The sequence below is a fragment of the Aulonocara stuartgranti genome (assembly GCF_965226115.1).
Source record: "Aulonocara stuartgranti genome assembly, chromosome: 6".
In the NCBI taxonomy this organism is placed as follows: Eukaryota; Metazoa; Chordata; class Actinopteri; order Cichliformes; family Cichlidae; genus Aulonocara; species Aulonocara stuartgranti.
In genome coordinates, this window is record NC_138944.1 from 15290324 (window position 1) to 15308152 (window position 17829).

The window sequence follows — 17829 nt, forward strand, 5'->3', positions numbered from 1 at the left end:
TTTAAACAGGAAAACACTTTATGCAGGAAACTGTCTGTGAGAAGTTTTATTAGGATTTGTAGTAGTTCTATAGTTTTATTTGATTTCTGCTTGTTTATGTATTTGTGTCTTAGTGACCCTGAAAAAAGGCGGTTCATCTGAAGGATTTTAGCCCTCTAAATATCTTTACTTCAGAGAATTATAATGTTCATTTAACTCAGAACACTTTAATGTGGGAGATATAAATAACCTTTCTCCAAGCTGAGATTAAAATAGAGTTTAAGTGACTACTGGGAAAAATGTCCTTCTAATTTAATGAGGAAGTGGACTACAGTTTCACCATAATGACATTCTTTAAATACCGTTATGTAACATAAGCCCAGGGGGCTCTCAAGCGAAAGACTGAGCACCTAGAAAGGGGCACCATATAAATTTGAGGTGCTGTATGAAGATTACCAGAGGACAAAAGAATGGAAAAAAATTTGCAGCGCACAAATTTGTTGTCTTAGTTTGGAACATTTTCAAAATCTGATGTTGCACACAGGCCTCAATGTTGTTTCCATTTGGTGGGACTGTTGATATAGATTAAAGGCCTGCCCAGAGTTTGATAAAAAATTAAATAAAATGTTCTGAGAAGGCAATGAAAACCAACTACTGTAACTAACACAATATCAGAGAATAAATATACTCAAGTGTAAAATTAAAGAACTCACAATGAAGAATTGTTACTTTCACAAACAGAATATTGCCTTTTTATTATTAGATTACTACAGAAATGTTAACTTTGTTTCATTTCAGCACCTTACTTAGTATGTATGCCAAGATCTTTCAATAAAAGTGGACATAAAAGGCACAAAAGTGTCGAGTCATCCCTCAATTCTTTATATTTCACTTCCAAGGAGCAGAAGTGGTCTTGAGCTTTAGTTCTCCAGGATTTATAAAGATATTTCAAAGTTTTTTAGTGCATCCCTTGTACCTGAATGCTTAATATTTATCTATGAATCATTCTAACATAAAAAATGCACCTAACTCCTAAAATAGTATTGTTGCACAAAGAGCCTGATTCCTAAAGAGCTATTATTTGCAAACTTGGCATTTCTTGGGATAGTGTGTCCTTAAAAGATTTGAGGAAACTGGACAAGTGGGGGAGAAAATAAGACCTAAAAGCAGGCCTAAAAACTCAATTTGAACTTTTTGGTTGAAATTATTGTCAGTACATATGGAAGAGGTCAGAAGAGTCGGCTCTGTCATGCTTTGTGGCTGCATTCTAGTCAGTGGTGTTGGGGACCCAGAAAAGTACCATCAAATTTTTATCCATCATGCAATACCATCTGAAAACATTGGATTGGCATCAGCTTCATTTCTCAACATGGTGATCCCAACACTAATGATCCCAAACACACTGGTCCCAGATATGCAGTAAAATATGAGTGACAGCTTTATGAGAAAAGGCTGATGTGGGAAAATAAGGAAACATCCAAAGGAAAGAACAGTGACTAAAACTATGTACAAGGGTGGCAGGAGAAGTGTGTTTATGTGTGTTCGGTGAAGTGAAGGTTTGTGGTGACAGGTGTTTCGAAGTAAGAGAATTTGTTTTTTCAAGAGGAGGAGTGAGCAAGTTCCCCGCTGACTAGTCTGCTCTGCCATGACGGGGTACATGGCAGTCTGGTGGTATGGTATTTCGCACACAAACAGACAGCTGGGATTACTGCCCATACCACCTTTAAGGTCACATGAACCAAATTACACGATACAGAGGTCACAGACTTTTATAAACACATATGGACATATGTAAGGAAGCGCATGATAGAAAAGGTAATTTAAAGGTAATTATACAGATGGGAGAATGAAACTGAGGCTTAAAGAAAACACAGGAAGAGAAAGTGCAAGTGGAGATGACAGGGTCGTTACACTGTTTTCTCAAAACAGCGGAAGAATAAAGGTTATTTAAAAAAAAACAAACAAACCCAAAAAACCAAAACAAAACTCATGCACTGATTATCTTTGACAGATACAGAGGCTGTGCGTGAGAACTCAGGTGATACAGTGTGGATACACCACATCTACCCTCGTCAAAGTGATAGTATAATGTGCAATGGAATATGTGCTAAATCTGAAATCTGACACTGACAGATGGTTCTGGTGTTAATGAAGTGTGAAGTTTGAAACATTGTAAAGTTACATAACAGAGCAAGACTCTGGTTTTTGAGGAGAAGAGATGGTACCTGGCCGACTGAGTCCATGAACTGCTTGAATACTTGAAGCAACTTCTCCCTCTTGTGGAAGTTTAATAAAAACCCCATACACACACAACATTGAAATCAAAGATTTGAAAAACATTTAAACGGTGATAAAAAAAAAAAAAAAAAAGAAGCTGACTTGGACAGTCCTTTAATTCTTCCTGAACTGAGACAAACACAGGGCTGCTTCTTGATGGCATGAATGTCTATGAGGCTTTTGCAGATAATGCACAGCAGAGACTGTTTTCTTTCCCAATGCTCCACAAGATGGAGCCAAATGCTACAATATGAGCAAAAGTATCTTTTGCCATTTAAGATTCGATTGCGTTCCATTGAATAGGCAGATACACAAAAGAGCTCCATGAATCCTCATGGTGAAAGCTCAACACTACTCGGCTTGCTGTTTTCAAAGTCCAAAAGGAGGGTTTTGACTAGTCGTGGGCAGGAATGTGCAAACTATGTAGGCAATCATGGGTTACAGATCACGTCCATATCAAACGATTTTTATTGGAAAATCTTCCTGCTGCATGACTAATGAATGTTTTGTTACTTTCATCTCCTTTGCCTGCTCACCCTCCCTGATCTTTAATTAAACTCTTATCAACAGACTGTGAGTAGGTGGTGGAGCTGATGAGGGATCTTCTCGCCCTCACTCTCGCTCCTTATCTTCTCTGTTTATATCACTCGTTCCCCCTCCCCATTCTTGGTTTTTCAATTCATTTCCTTTCACTAAACCTCACTGACTCCCTTTCCCTCATGCCTTCCTCTCCTATCTTTCTCCAGACTGTGACAGCAGAGCACAGCGGCTTTGAACCCGGTTTTATTCAGAGCACGCTCTTGTCTCCCATCACCCATGGTCTCCTGATTAGTCTGCCCCCTCCTTCTTAGCAGTCACTAAGGCTCACAGCAGCTAACTGACAGGCAAGGAAAAAGCTTTTCCCAGGTAGAGTAGCAGCACTGCCTCAAGACTTGTAAGCCTAAATATCCCAGTCATCTGGGAGGTGGGGATTACCCTTTGGCCGGCTGCTAGATCCTTCATTTCCCATATGGGAGTGTTGGGTTTGAAAGGCACAAATATGGGAGCTTGTTCTTCAAAAGCTGCTGTAAGGGTGGACACATAGGATTTAGCCCTTGATATTTAATACCCACTTACATGAAATTTAGAAAATTACATTGGAAAACAGATCACTTGGTGCTGGTTCGAGAAAAAAAATGACAGAAAATGCTGCTCAGGCTGGTACACTGTAACCAATAGATGTTATGTAAAGATTTTTAGTGGATTTAAGCCACATGCTTTTTAACTGTGGTTCAGTCACACTCATTACAGCAGAGATAGAGAATGTAAACGTAAGCTGGCGGGAATGAGTCATCTTCCCAAGAAATACTGGTTAGAGCATTTCATTTCAGCACCATATGCTACTGTCTGGTTATCAATATCTTTCTCAGTAATTTGCTTCTGGATTTTTCTGTTTAATATAACACGATAAGGCTCCTCCTTCACTGAGCCACTCCATCACTCTGACCACTGGTGGCCATGGCTCAGGTGGTGAGCAGGTTGCCCATTAACTGTAAACTTGCTGGTGTCCTTGAACAAGACACTAATCTCAGTGTTTCTCCAAACAGCAGATGAACACCTGGATGAGAAATCTGCCATCAGTGATGGGAGTGTGTGCTTGTGAAATTCTACGAGGTGCACTGTAGTATTGAGGTTTTGCAGACATTTGACAGCTAACCATGTGACCTTAATTAATCAAGTCACGGCGACACTGTAAGGTCAATTGGATAAGCCCCAGTCACATAGGTCTAGAGACCAGTCTCTGCCCATGTGGCAACAACCAATTGTGAGGGAGACCTTGTGCATGCCAAAGTCAGCAAAAACCTCTTTGTGATTGCTACCAGATTGTTGGGGTTGCCTATAGTTTTCATTCAGACAAACGGCCCAAGCAGTAGTGAAAAAGAGACCAATTGCCTTCAAGTAAAAGTTGGAACATGTTGGAGGACTGTAGCTAGTGTTTGCAGACAATCTGTCTCACTGACAAAGTAATCTTAAGGAGATTTTTGTTACAGCACCATATTTGCAAATAATTTTACCTGGCGACAGTCAAACTTCCAAAAACCAATCACAAACAAGTTAGGAAATATATATTTTCCGCTTACAAGAAGCGGTTGCAACACATCCAGTATGGCAGACATCTCTCAAGCAATGTGTGGATGACATCAGGCGAGACCTCTATATATGTTTTAACATTTTCCTTTGGATCAGCTTTGGTAATCCATGGCTTTTTATTGGTTTCATGGTAGATGGCTTCCCATACCTGAACCTGGTTCTGCTGAAGGTTTCTTCCTGTAAATAGTAAGTTTTTCTTTCTCACTGTCACCAAGTGATTGCTCATAGGGGGTCATTATACGATATGAGCATAACATGGTGATGTTAGCAAGATTAGCTACTGTCTTTAAATTCAGTTTCCCAGCTTCAGTTTCTCTGTTAACAATTTTTTTTCTCTATTTCACAGTGTGAACAACCATGTACACTTTCAGTAAACTATCAAAATAATTCTGCATAATATCAAGATTCCAAGATGGTGTAAAACTGCATGCATGTTGTGACGGTAAAGTTCACTTCTTGTCTTTTACTCCAGAACCCCCTCCTCCTACTCCATCTGTCCCCAGCCATGCATCCCATTCTGAACTGCTACTCGCCATCTATTCCCCACAAGCACACATCCTTTTCTCCCCATCTGCACTGAAATGCACCTCAAGCTGACAACAAATGCAACCTTTCTTCAGCAGAGACAGACAGACTAACACAGATATGTCAGTCTGCAGCATTTGCAGATAACCAACATCTCTCTCTCTGTCCTCTCACTCCACCCTGCATTCCCCACTCTCTCTTTCTCCGCTTGTTCCGACCCCACTGGAATGCACTTCTTATGAAGATAAATGACTCCTCTCAGCTTCCTTACCCTCCTCCCATCTGCTTCCTATGCAGCTATGGTGGGGAATTCCCGTGGAATTTTCTCATTCCTCTGAGTGTCTTGCCTGACAGGTTCACAGCATCTTTTTTTTTTGTTCTCAGTGAAGACAACAAAGGACCATACAAGCTTTGCTGGAGAAGCTTGTATCATTTGAGAAGTTAAACTATAGTTCATCACATTTTTATTATAAAGGAAATGAAGTCAAACTCTGTAACTCTGATATGGTTCAGATGGCAGATAGAAAACCAATCCGGTGTGAAACAGATTCAGCGTGTGACTCTTTCATATTACAAAAAGGCACTATTTTTGGAAATGCACCTAGACTAGTCATTAGGGTCAGAAAATGATGGGAAAATTGAACCCACTCTCGTGACTATATTAAGCTAACACAATGAATCTAGCTCTCCTCTCTACCCATAGAATATTTTAACTTGGAACCACAGACCATGTTTAAACAGAGACAGGGTTTCATCTTTTCCTTATACACACTGCAGTGCAATCACATAATGTACATTTAAATGTAAACGACACCTGAGCATGTCCCACAATCTAAAAAAAATAAAAGGCAGTGTATCGTCACCACCTTATCCCTTGTATCTTATTGTTTTTGGTCATCAATGGCATTGTTGGTGGTTGTCGTTAACCTGGGCCCTGGACATTCTGGTATAGGCATCAGGCATCTTGATTTTCATTTGTCAACATTTCTGTTTCTGTTAAAAAACCCAAACAAACAATAAAACAGTCTGTCTCTGCTGTGCATGCACTGAGCTCTTCCAAATGACATTCTTGGTTGGAGAAACTTAGTCACATTGTCTAAAATCATTGCTGTGTTTGGAAACTGAGTAGAGTGAAACTGATACTAAAATCAAGGGATGAGACAAAAATGATGCCAAAACGATGTTACTTCCATTCCTTTCTTTCCACGCAGGAGCAGGAAGCCATGAATAAATCAAAGAATGAGCAAACTCCGTACAAGTCATGAGTGCTTCGGTGCGTGTGAGGGGAAATTTATAAGGCAGAGCGGGAATGTTTAATTTAAAATGAAGACAAAGAATAGGCCATAAAAAACAGTGTATTCCACTCACCCTGGCACCTTGAGCTACGTCGAGAAGCAGCAACCAAAAGACAAAACATTTATCAAGGACATAGTGCAGCCTTCTTTTTTGGCACACTAAAAAGTCATAACTTCAGAACCTCCTGTTTTGTTTTGTTATTTTCTTAGAATGAGTCAATATCACAGCGATGGGTTGTGTTAGAGTCAAAGTCATATCATGTGATCAGTGGTGAAAGGACGGCTTTTCAGTATCATACAAACAGCACATGGAAGAATGGACGCATGAGTGGGATTGCCAGTAGCATGACCAAAAATAGACCTCGTCTTTGTCTCTGTGTTCTTGTTTGTTAATAATAAGTAAACACAAGTAAAAACAAGCAGATTCAAACCCATGAACTGTTTATTATTGCTCTGATTGCTAGCAATTTAATACCTATACAAAGACACGATATGAGAGTTTCTAGATGATGATGAGCTTCTGACATCATCCATCTCCTACAGATGAGCAAATGATATCACTACTACTCAAGACTATCAATTAAATGAGATTCTATTTGTATTTATTTTAATTGTAAGTGACCATGTACCATACTAAACCCAAGTTTTACCATCTGGTGTACCAAAGTAGCCCAAGGTTGTTCCATCTGTAGTGTTGAATTTCACGGACAGAAATCTTTTTATTCACACACACACACACACACACACACACACACACACACACACACACACACACACACACACACACACACACACACACACACACACACACACACACACAGAGTGCCACCAGTATTATAAGTAAAAAACCTGCAGATGAAAGAGGAATTTGATGGATTTAGTGGGAATGTAGGCTATCGGCACACTGAGCTCTGCATTCTTTCCTTTTTTTTTAAAAACCAGAAATTAAACCATGGTAGAAATGAGGGCATTTGCGAATGAATTTGATTTCCTTTGATGTGAAAAGCTGATGCTTAAAAGTAGTTCATAAAGTGATGATTTGCTCGGAGAAAAGTGTTTGATGAAACATTTGTGGCGTTTTTTTGCCCAAAAAAGGAAAAAAAGAAATTTTTTGGGACAATATTTGCGCGTGTGTGTGCTCGTGTGTATATATATGCTTTATATATATATAAAGACGTGTTGAAATGCCCTTACCCTACACAAAAACAAATACCTTACAATTAACCTGCAAATCACACATACAATTTTGCTGTACATGTACAATGACAAAAAAGGGCTATTCTATTCTGTTATTAGTAATAGTAGTTATAGTAACAGTAATAGCATTCAATTCAAAGATGTGGGTTTAAACTTTGTAAGACAGCTAGACCTTCATTGATTGAAATTTGTAAAGGAGAGAATGAACAAATTCAGGGTACTCAGGCTTTATGCACATATTTGTTTATACTTACTGTTTTTATTGAGAACCTATATGTATGTGATCAACAGCAAGAGAGTTTACTGAAATAGAATTGTAAAATAGAATTTTAGAGACTAAAAAGGATAGTTTATCTAGTAAAAAAACACAAAAAAACCCCCCCAGTCCTGCAGTGCTTGCTGCTACTGTTAAGACCTACCTGCACAGTTAGATTGAAAAAACAGAGGATAAAGGTACTACGAAGAAGCGCTTCTTTTTCACTATAAAACATAGATCTACAGGAGGTGGACCATGAGGTTGATGCACACAAAACTGAGGTATTAGCTCGGTGTTGACACAGAAGGAAAAGAGCAATGTGAAAAAGGGATTTTCAGCCTCAGCAGCTGTCAGTCAGAAGGCAAGTGTTCTATTTGATGCTACATTCACATATTGGACATTAACGATGATTTAGCTACAAAAGCAGCTAACCTTGCTTTCATTTTTTTCATTGCTTTTCGAAGCAAACACTGCCAAAAACCCCTTAAAGACCTATATATTTTCATTTATGAGGTGTAAAGATTTTTTATTGTAGCCTCTAACACAAATTTCCTTGCAAACAGTTGAAGTCTAATCTGATCTAATTTCAAAACAAAAGCAAAAGAACAACAATGACAACAAAAAATCTGCCTCCTTTTGTACATCTACACTCTTTCCCTTTATTTGCTTCAAGACACATTTATACCCTTCCTGTAGCTCGGCTAAACACAATCTCATCAATATTTGCAAGTACAAGTGCAACCACTGTCTGATAAAGGCCTATCTCAAGGGCACCTGTCACCATGATGTAGCCTCGAGATATGTATCTAAATTATAATTTTCAAGAACAGACTTAAGGCATGTTGTCAATTCAAACTAGACTGGTCTGGAAGCAGTACTCTTAACATGTTTTTATCCTAGAGCATCAAATACTGCTGCTCTGTGTTATCTGGTGTTAATCCAGAGATTCAGCAGTCAGTTGTCTGAATGATAACAGACATTTTTGAAATTATTTTAGGTATCACCCAGAGACGGTATTAAGAGGTTAATGAACACTGGGCTTGATTGTGAAGCACACTAGACTCCTTCTCTGTCAGAGGGGCTTAGGTGTTTGATTTGAGGTTTAAAAATTATTGAAGGAAATATTTAATTTCCAAGGGTAATACTCAAAGTCACGTAGGGACATCTTTCTTTTTCTTGAGAAATTACATAAGCTATTTTAACAAATATGTTTACTATTAAGGTATTGAAACAATAAAACATTTCATTAAAAAAAAAAAAGAAGTGACTTTTTTTTTACTGATGCTAAAAATATTTAGCTATTTAGCTATTAATTTGTTGCTGTACTATTCACAGTGGGACAAAGTGGCAGCTTCTCACATACTTTTACTTTAGCAAAGGATTTGGACAGATTTCTGCTGCTGTTCCTGTGTGTTGTCCTGGAGGGCATGGGCCAACGACATATTTTGTCGTTTAATTTGGATGACTTGTTGCACTGAGCTGGGAGGCTTTGGTTGACAGCTGGACTTGATCTTTGAGGTCTGCTGCCATATCTGGAGTCAGCTGGAGAACCCAATGATTGGCAGACTGCCAGGCAGCGAAGTAGGTGTGTTTCCAGTATTGCTGAGGTTGTGTCAGTATTTTTTTTTCTGCTGACGTTGTACTCTTGTAATCTCATCAAGTGTCAGAGCTGCCTGGATTGTTTGCTATATAACCCCTCCTCTCATGTGACTATAGGTTTCTTTTGGCATGTGTTTATATGCTCCACATACTAAAATAACCTAATTACACAGTCAAGCTTGATTAAGGCACACATATCAGCAAATATCACACTCTGTTGTTGCTGTACTGAAGGTTATACTGCACATTAAACTATGCCACACTTGAGGGGTTTTTGCTACTGCTTGATAACACATGTGCATGCTAACTGCACATTTTCACAAATTAATGATGCATGTGTGAAAGGAAAATATTTCTAAAAATAATTTCAGTTTATTCGCTATAATAAACATGGCATCCAACTTAAGAGGTAGTGGTTTTAAACTGTAGTACCTCATCTCTTGTGTATGAGCAACTGATCCCTAAATAATTAGATTTTCATAGAATTAAGTATTGACAATAAGTTATGTTTTATGACTGTTTTAATCACAATTTCACGAGTTCATTTTCCATTTTCATTATGTTGAGGTTGAATTAATATTTTATCAATAAATACACAAATGCATCACAGTTTAATTAATTTTTAAAGATTATATTCAGAGTCTCACAGGGTTTATATTACAGGGAGTGCAGAATTATTAGGCGAGTTGTATTTTTGAGGAATAATTTTATTATTGAACAACAACCATGTTCTCAATGAACCCAAAAAACTCATTAATATCAAAGCTGAATGTTTTTGGAAGTAGTTTTTAGTTTGTTTTTACTTTTAGCTATTTTAGGGGGATATCTGTGTGTGCAGGTGACCATTACTGTGCATAATTATTAGGCAACTTAACAAAAAACAAATATATACCCATTTCAATTATTTATTTTTACCAGTGAAACCAATATAACATCTCCACATTCACAAATATACATTTCTGACATTCAAAAACAAAACAAAAACAAATCAGCGACCAATATAGCCACCTTTCTTTGCAAGGACACTCAAAAGCCTGCCATCCATGGATTCTGTCAGTGTTTTGATCTGTTCACCATCAACATTGCGTGCAGCAGCAACCACAGCCTCCCAGACACTGTTCAGAGAGGTGTACTGTTTTCCCTCCTTGTAAATCTCACATTTGATGATGGACCACAGGTTCTCAATGGGGTTCAGATCAGGTGAACAAGGTGGCCATGTCATTAGTTTGTCTTCTTTTATACCCTTTCTTGCCAGCCACGCTGTGGAGTACTTGGACGCGTGTGATGGAGCATTGTCCTGCATGAAAATCATGTTTTTCTTGAAGGATGCAGACTTCTTCCTGTACCACTGCTTGAAGAAGGTGTCTTCCAGAAACTGGCAGTAGGACTGGGAGTTGAGCTTGACTCCATCCTCAACCCGAAAAGGCCCCACAAGCTCATCTTTGCTGATACCAGCCCAAACCAGTACTCCACCTCCACCTTGCTGGCGTCTGAGTCGGACTGGAGCTCTCTGCCCTTTACCAATCCAGCCACGGGCCCATCCATCTGGCCCATCAAGACTCACTCTCATTTCATCAGTCCATAAAACCTTAGAAAAACCAGTCTTGAGATATTTCTTGGCCCATTCTTGACGTTTCAGCTTGTGTGTCTTGTTCAGTGGTGGTCGTCTTTCAGCCTTTCTTACCTTGGCCATGTCTCTGAGTATTGCACACCTTGTGCTTTTGGGCACTCCAGTGATGTTGCAGCTCTGAAATATGGCCAAACTGGTGGCAAGTGGCATCTTGGCAGCTGCACGCTTGACTTTTCTCAGTTCATGGGCAGTTATTTGGCGCCTTGGTTTTTCCACACGCTTCTTGCGACCCTGTTGACTATTTTGAATGAAACGCTTGATTGTTCGATGATCACGCTTCAGAAGCTTTGCAATTTTGAGACTGCTGCATCCCTCTGCAAGATATCTCACTATTTTTGACTTTTCTGAGCCTGTCAAGTCCTTCTTTTGACCCATTTTGCCAAAGGAAAGGACGTTGCCTAATAATTATGCACACCTGATATAGGGTGTTGATGTCATTAGACCACACCCCTTCTCATTACAGAGATACACATCACCTAATATGCTTAATTGGTAGTAGGCTTTCGAGCCTATACAGCTTGGAGTAAGACAACATGCATGAAGAGGATGATGTGGACAAAATACTCATTTGCCTAATAATTCTGCACTCCCTGTATATACAGTTTTTATGATGTGAGAGTGTAAACAGACAATGTAAAATCAGGTAGGACTGGGCAATATATTGAGTTTTAAAAAAAAATATCGATATATTTTTATATGAGATATAAGATGTGACAATATCCTTTATATCGATATAGTCTATGTTATGTTATAATTATAGTTGTGGAGCCACAAGTTTGCCGCTCTTTCGTCCACTTTTGTGTTTACGCAACGTTACTCGGCCTCGCCTCTCCTTCACTGAACACAACTCCCCCTCCTCCCCCATCGCTTCACCTGCAGGCAGCGACAAGATGGACACAGCAAATCTCCATTAACGAGTTACTGCGCATCGCCCCGTGCGTGGGGCTGGACGGCATCAATGTGTTAACGAGCTAACCACGCTAACAAGCTAACCATGCTAACGGCTGCACGGCCTAAAATCCTTTCAAGCTACGGAGCTGCACCGCTTGATGGATTGTCGGAGCATTACGGCTACCAAGGAGCCTCGCGTAGTGTAGCGACTTCCACAGTCGCTAGACTTCACTCTTTTGTCTCTTTTGTCTTCTGTCGTTGACTAGCTCACGTTTTTGTCCACGGTGCTGTTTTTTTTAACCGATAAGCACCTGGGCACGTTATGCAGTTCCTTGTACTACTGCTCTGAATATTGTTTCATTACTGCTTATTTATGCATTGTTTGACATGTATCATTAAATAATGCAGTGTAAAATTATGTATTGAGGGCAGGATATGAATTACAAATGGGATCGACTAATAAGTTATTTGAAAAAACAATCCTTTATTATTACCCATGGGTCAAGGCAACTCTTTTATTTTTAGTTTCCACCAGGTCAATATCAAATTTCATTACATATAAATATTGTATATTCAATTACACTGTATCAAATTAACGCAGCAGCTGACTAGAACACAGCAAAGTCAGTACATTAAGTCAGCGGTCCCCAAACCCCGGGCCTCGGACCAGTACCGGTCCGTGAGTCGTTTGGTACCGGGCTGAGACTTGAGGCTCAGGTGTGAAATGTATAATTTTCAGGGTTTTTATCGGTTTTCAGCGTTATTTTGTTATCGTTTTTATCGTTTACTCGGTTTTCCTGGGTCTTTTCACGTGTGTTATGAATAAATCTTCTTTTTTCGGTACCGGTACTAGTTTTATTTTGTTGTATTTATCCGCGACACCTTAAAGGCTTTCTATTTTGCTTTCTGTGCCCACTTCAACAATAGAATGACAAATCGATACAACGGTGAATAGGGTCAACACGGGTCAACAGAAACAGTTTCAGTTTCTGAGGTTGAAAGTAAATATTTTGTATGAACAACTTTACCGTCATTGGGCTCATCTCTGACGGGGATGAGTCTGCCTACAGGAGGGAGGTTGAACGTCTGGTGTCTTGGTGCAGCCACAACAACCTGGTGCTGAATGCCCAGAAGACAGTGGAGATTATTGTGGACTTCAGGAAGCACACAGCCCCACTCCCCCCCATCATCCTGACTGACACCCCCATCACCTCTGTGGACTCATTCCGCTTCCTGGGTACCACCATCACCCAGGACCTGAAGTGGGAGCCCACCATCACCTCCGTCATCAAGAAAGCCCAGCAGAGGATGTACTTCCTGAGGCAGCTGAAGAAATTCAACCTGCCAACACGGACGATGATGCAATTCTACACTGCAATCATCGAGTCCATCCTCACCTCCTCCATCACCGTGTGGTACGCTGGAGCCACTATCAGGGACAAACAGAGACTGCAGCGTGTTGTGCGCTCTGCTGAGAAGGTGATTGGCTGCAGACTCCCATCTCTGCAGGACCTGTACACCTCCAGGACTCTGCGGCGTGCAGCCCGGATCTCAGCTGACCCTTCTCACCCTGGACACAGTCTGTTTGACCTGCTCCCCTCAGGCAGGAGGCTCCGGTCCATTCGCACCAGAACCTCTCGCCACAAGAACAGTTTCTTCCCCTCTGCTGTGGGACACATGAACAATAACCACATGACTGTTCCCACCACTAACACATGACCCTACGCTGTGTCACTGCATCATTTCATGTCTGGCACTGATCACCACCTGCACTCATGTATATATCTTTCTACGTAGCACTCATAATTCTTATTCTCATGTATATATCTCATGTATATCTCATGCACATATCTTTCTATCTTTCTTTCTACATAGCACTTTAATTCTTATTGTCTGCACTGAAGCGCCGCAGCAATTTCCTAATGTTGTAAACCTCAACATCTGGCAATAAACCCATTCTGATTCTGATTCTGATTCTGATTCTGATGCTTCAACACAGTCCCACTGCAAGCCTGAATTGGACAAGTAGAAGAAAATTGATACCACCACCATCATCAAGTTTGCTGACGACACCGTCGTGGTGGGCCTGATCTCTGATAACAACGAGACGGCCTACCTGAAGGAGATTAGGAATCTGGAGAACTGGTGCCAGAGGAACAACCTCCTTCTAAACGTCAGTAAGACAAAGGAGCTGATAGTGGACTTCAGCACTAAGCAGGAGAGGAACTACCAGACCCCCGTCATCAACAAGTGCCCAGTGGAGAGAGTGGACAGCTTCAAATACCTCGGAGTTCACATCACGCAGGACCTGTCATGGTCCTGTCACATTAACACCATGGTGAAAAAGGCCCGTCAGCGTCTCTACCACCTCAGACGCTTGAGAGACTTCCAACTGCCCTCCAAGGTGCTCAGGAACTTTTACTCGTGCACCATAGAGAGCATCCTGACGGGAAACATCTTAACCTGGTTCGGGAACAGCACCATGCAGGACAGACGAGCTCTACAGAGGGTTGTGCAATCAGCTGAGCGCACCATCCGCTCCGAGCTCCCTGACCTGCACTCAATCTACAGCAGGCGGTGCTGGACCAAGGCCAGGAAGATCGTGAAGGACCTCAGCCATCCCAACAACAGACTGTTCTCTCTGTTGAGGTCAGGAAAGCGATTCCGCTCCCTGAAGACCAACACAGAGAGACTGAGGAGGAGCTTCTTCCCGCAGGCGATACGGTCTCTCAATCACACCACCACACAGTACTGACCCACACATATGGTTCTTACACACACACTGGACATTGTTTTCACTTCATCACTTAAATCACTTTAAGCATATTTGCACTGCACAAGACATAATGTGGATTGCACAACACTGGTCACTATATTCTTAATTTCCAGTTAATACTTGTACAGCTGCTGTTATTGTGTATATATTTATTTATATTTCTTCATACATTCTTATATAGTTCTATATTGTGTATTTTGTTGTACAGTTATTTTATTTTCAACTTTAATTTATATATTTTATCTTATTCTTTCCCAGTTAAATTTACCCTTCATTCTAATTTGTGTTGTACAGTTATTTCATTTTTAACCTTAATTTATATTTTATTCCTTCCTAGTTAAATTTACCTTTTTAAATTTTTCATATTTATTTCCTATCTTATTCATAGCCTTTTCCTTTTTTGTTTTCTTTAGGTCACGAGCAGTTGTCCAAGCATTTCACTACATATCGTACTGTGTATGACTGTGTACGTGACAAATAAAATTTGAATTTGAATTTGATAAGTAGAATCTATTTTATATTAAACAATGTCCCAGAGATACACTGAATTATTTTTGCAATATATACTGTATTATGCTTCTGCCACCACTGAGCAAGAAATCTTAATAATGCATGCACCATTCTCTCATATAACTGGATCAATTAGGTCCTCTCTGTGTGCTGCATTTACAGGAAAATTATGGTTTGTCAAATTAAAGACATAAACACTTTGGCTCATTTAACATTAATACTTTCAGTATTCAGGTAGAACTATTTAAATATTGGTTGTAAATTTCACATGCATCATACTATAATTATGCTAAAAACCTACTTGCTGAATTTATTTAAACATTCTTTACACTACTGCTGACTTCATGCCACTAGTTTTAAGCGTCTGCTAACATCAGTGCTATAAATATGCTTCACGGGAAGAAACCTTCCTTAAGTCTCCATAATCCAGGCCAATTAATATAACCAGTAAATTACACATGTAGGCAGTAAAGAGGCTCATGGTCAGCGCAAGATTTACAACTGAGCCAAGGCTTTCAACAACAAATTTTGGCTCATTGATTATGAATAATGACCCACTCAGGAATCTCAAAAACCAGCAGAGGTAAAAAAAAAAAAGTAAAGGAAGAAATGCTGCACTCCAAAATGTGATCATCAATAATCGACAAACTGTATGAATAATGGTGATTTGACAGATATAAGAAGTGAATATTCAGGAGAAAAGCACAAAGTAAGATCTAGGTTATTGAAATGTAAACTGACATCAATGCTGTTTTAAGATGCATTGTCAGAGTACTGCAAAATATTATAAAATAATTACTATGAATGGAACATAAATTATTTATAAAGCATGACTCATAGAGACAGCAGAAGGTTCTGAGGCAGCAGCTCCTTTTAGTCCGACAAACAGTTGCAGGAACCCACAATGAAAATACTTGAATTCAGCATTTTGGGCATAAGTCATGACTAGGGATGATCCTGGCAACTAACATCCTACTAGACTAACCGTAGAAAAAAATTAGACTGAGTAGTCTAAAACTAAGAAACACTCAGATATTACGTTAAATTAAGTTAAAGAGAGCCATTTAATGGAAAATCTCAAAAACGAATAAAAAAGGCATTTGAAACTTTGCCTTATATGTCCGGCACCATGCATCAAACATTATCAATGTTCCAGACAGACAAGGAAGAAGAAAAACACTTAAAGCAAGCCAATGTTGAACATGATATGAAAACACGCTACTACAAAAAATGTAAACTTATCATTAAAATACAGCAAATTAAAAACGAATAAACTGCGACATAAAAGTGCCACACTTTTATTAACAGATTTATGGCGTTTCTCAATAACGATTCGCCATCTGGTGGCAGATGACGACATAGTCCAGCTTCCGTTCATGTCACAGTACAGAAACAGCCCTAGTAAAAATCACCAATGATCTTCTGCTTGCAGTTGATTCTGGACTTATATCCATCCTCATTCTCCTTGACCTTACAGCAGCTTTTGATACTATCTCCCACTGCATGCTCCTTCACAGATTAGCATCTATTGGCATCGATGGTACAGTACTCACCTGGTTTACTTCTTATCTCTCTGGCCGCTCGCAGTTTGTTCAAATACTCCCTCACAGATCAGTATCTACTCCAGTTAATTCCGGTGTACCCCAAGGCTCTGTCCTGGGTCCTTTACTTTTTATCATCCATCTCCTACCCCTAGGTAATATTTTTAGGAAGCATAACATCCAGTTTCACTGCTACGCAGATGACACCAAGCTCTACCTATCCTCCAAACCCACAGCTACTCTCCCACCCACATCCATGTCTGACTGTTTAAGTGATATCAAGGTCTGGTTTACTCACAACTTTCTTAAACTTAATGGCAATAAAACAGAATTCATTTTAATAGGCACCAGATCAAAACTGACTATCGTTCCAACCAGTCTTTCGTTATCTATTGATAACTCTGTTGTCACACCCTCCCCTCAGGTTAAGAGTCTTGGTGTCATCCTTGATAGCACTCTGTCCTTCACAGCACATATAAATAATATCACTCGGTCTTCCTACTTTCATCTTCGTAATATTAACCGTCTTCGTCCCTCACTCACACCACACAGTACCGCCATACTTGTCAATGTTCTTGTCACATCTCGTCTGGATTACTGTAATTCTCTTCTCTATGATCTACCTCATAAATCCCTCCATAAATTGCAGTTAGTTCAAAATACAGCTGCTCGTATTATTTCCAGAACTAGAGCCACTAAACATATAACACCTGTTCTTAAACAGCTCCATTGGCTCCCAATTCACCTCCGTGTCAATTTCAAGATCCTGCTTTTCACTTTCAAAGCGCTTCATAACTTTGCTCCTCCATATCTATCCGATCTTCTCCATACATACTCACCCCTTCGTACACTCCGCTCTTCTTCAGCTTCCCTTCTGTCAGTTCCACCTGCTCGCCTGACTACCATGGGACTCAGAGCCTTTAGTTGTTCTGCCCCGAGACTTTGGAATGCACTTCCACTTGCTCTCCGGACCACACACTGTCTCACCACTTTTAAATCACGTCTCAAAACTCATCTATTTAGAATTGCATACACCTGATCTGTCTTTACCTTGCTCAGTTTTTATACTTTTATGACTGTTTATGTCTAAATTTTATCTTACCATGTTTGCTATATATACATTTTTCTTATGTTTTTTATGGTATTGTTTACGTGTTACTGTAAGGTGACCTTGAGGGTCTGAAAAGCGCCTCTAAATAAAATGTATTATTATTATTATTATT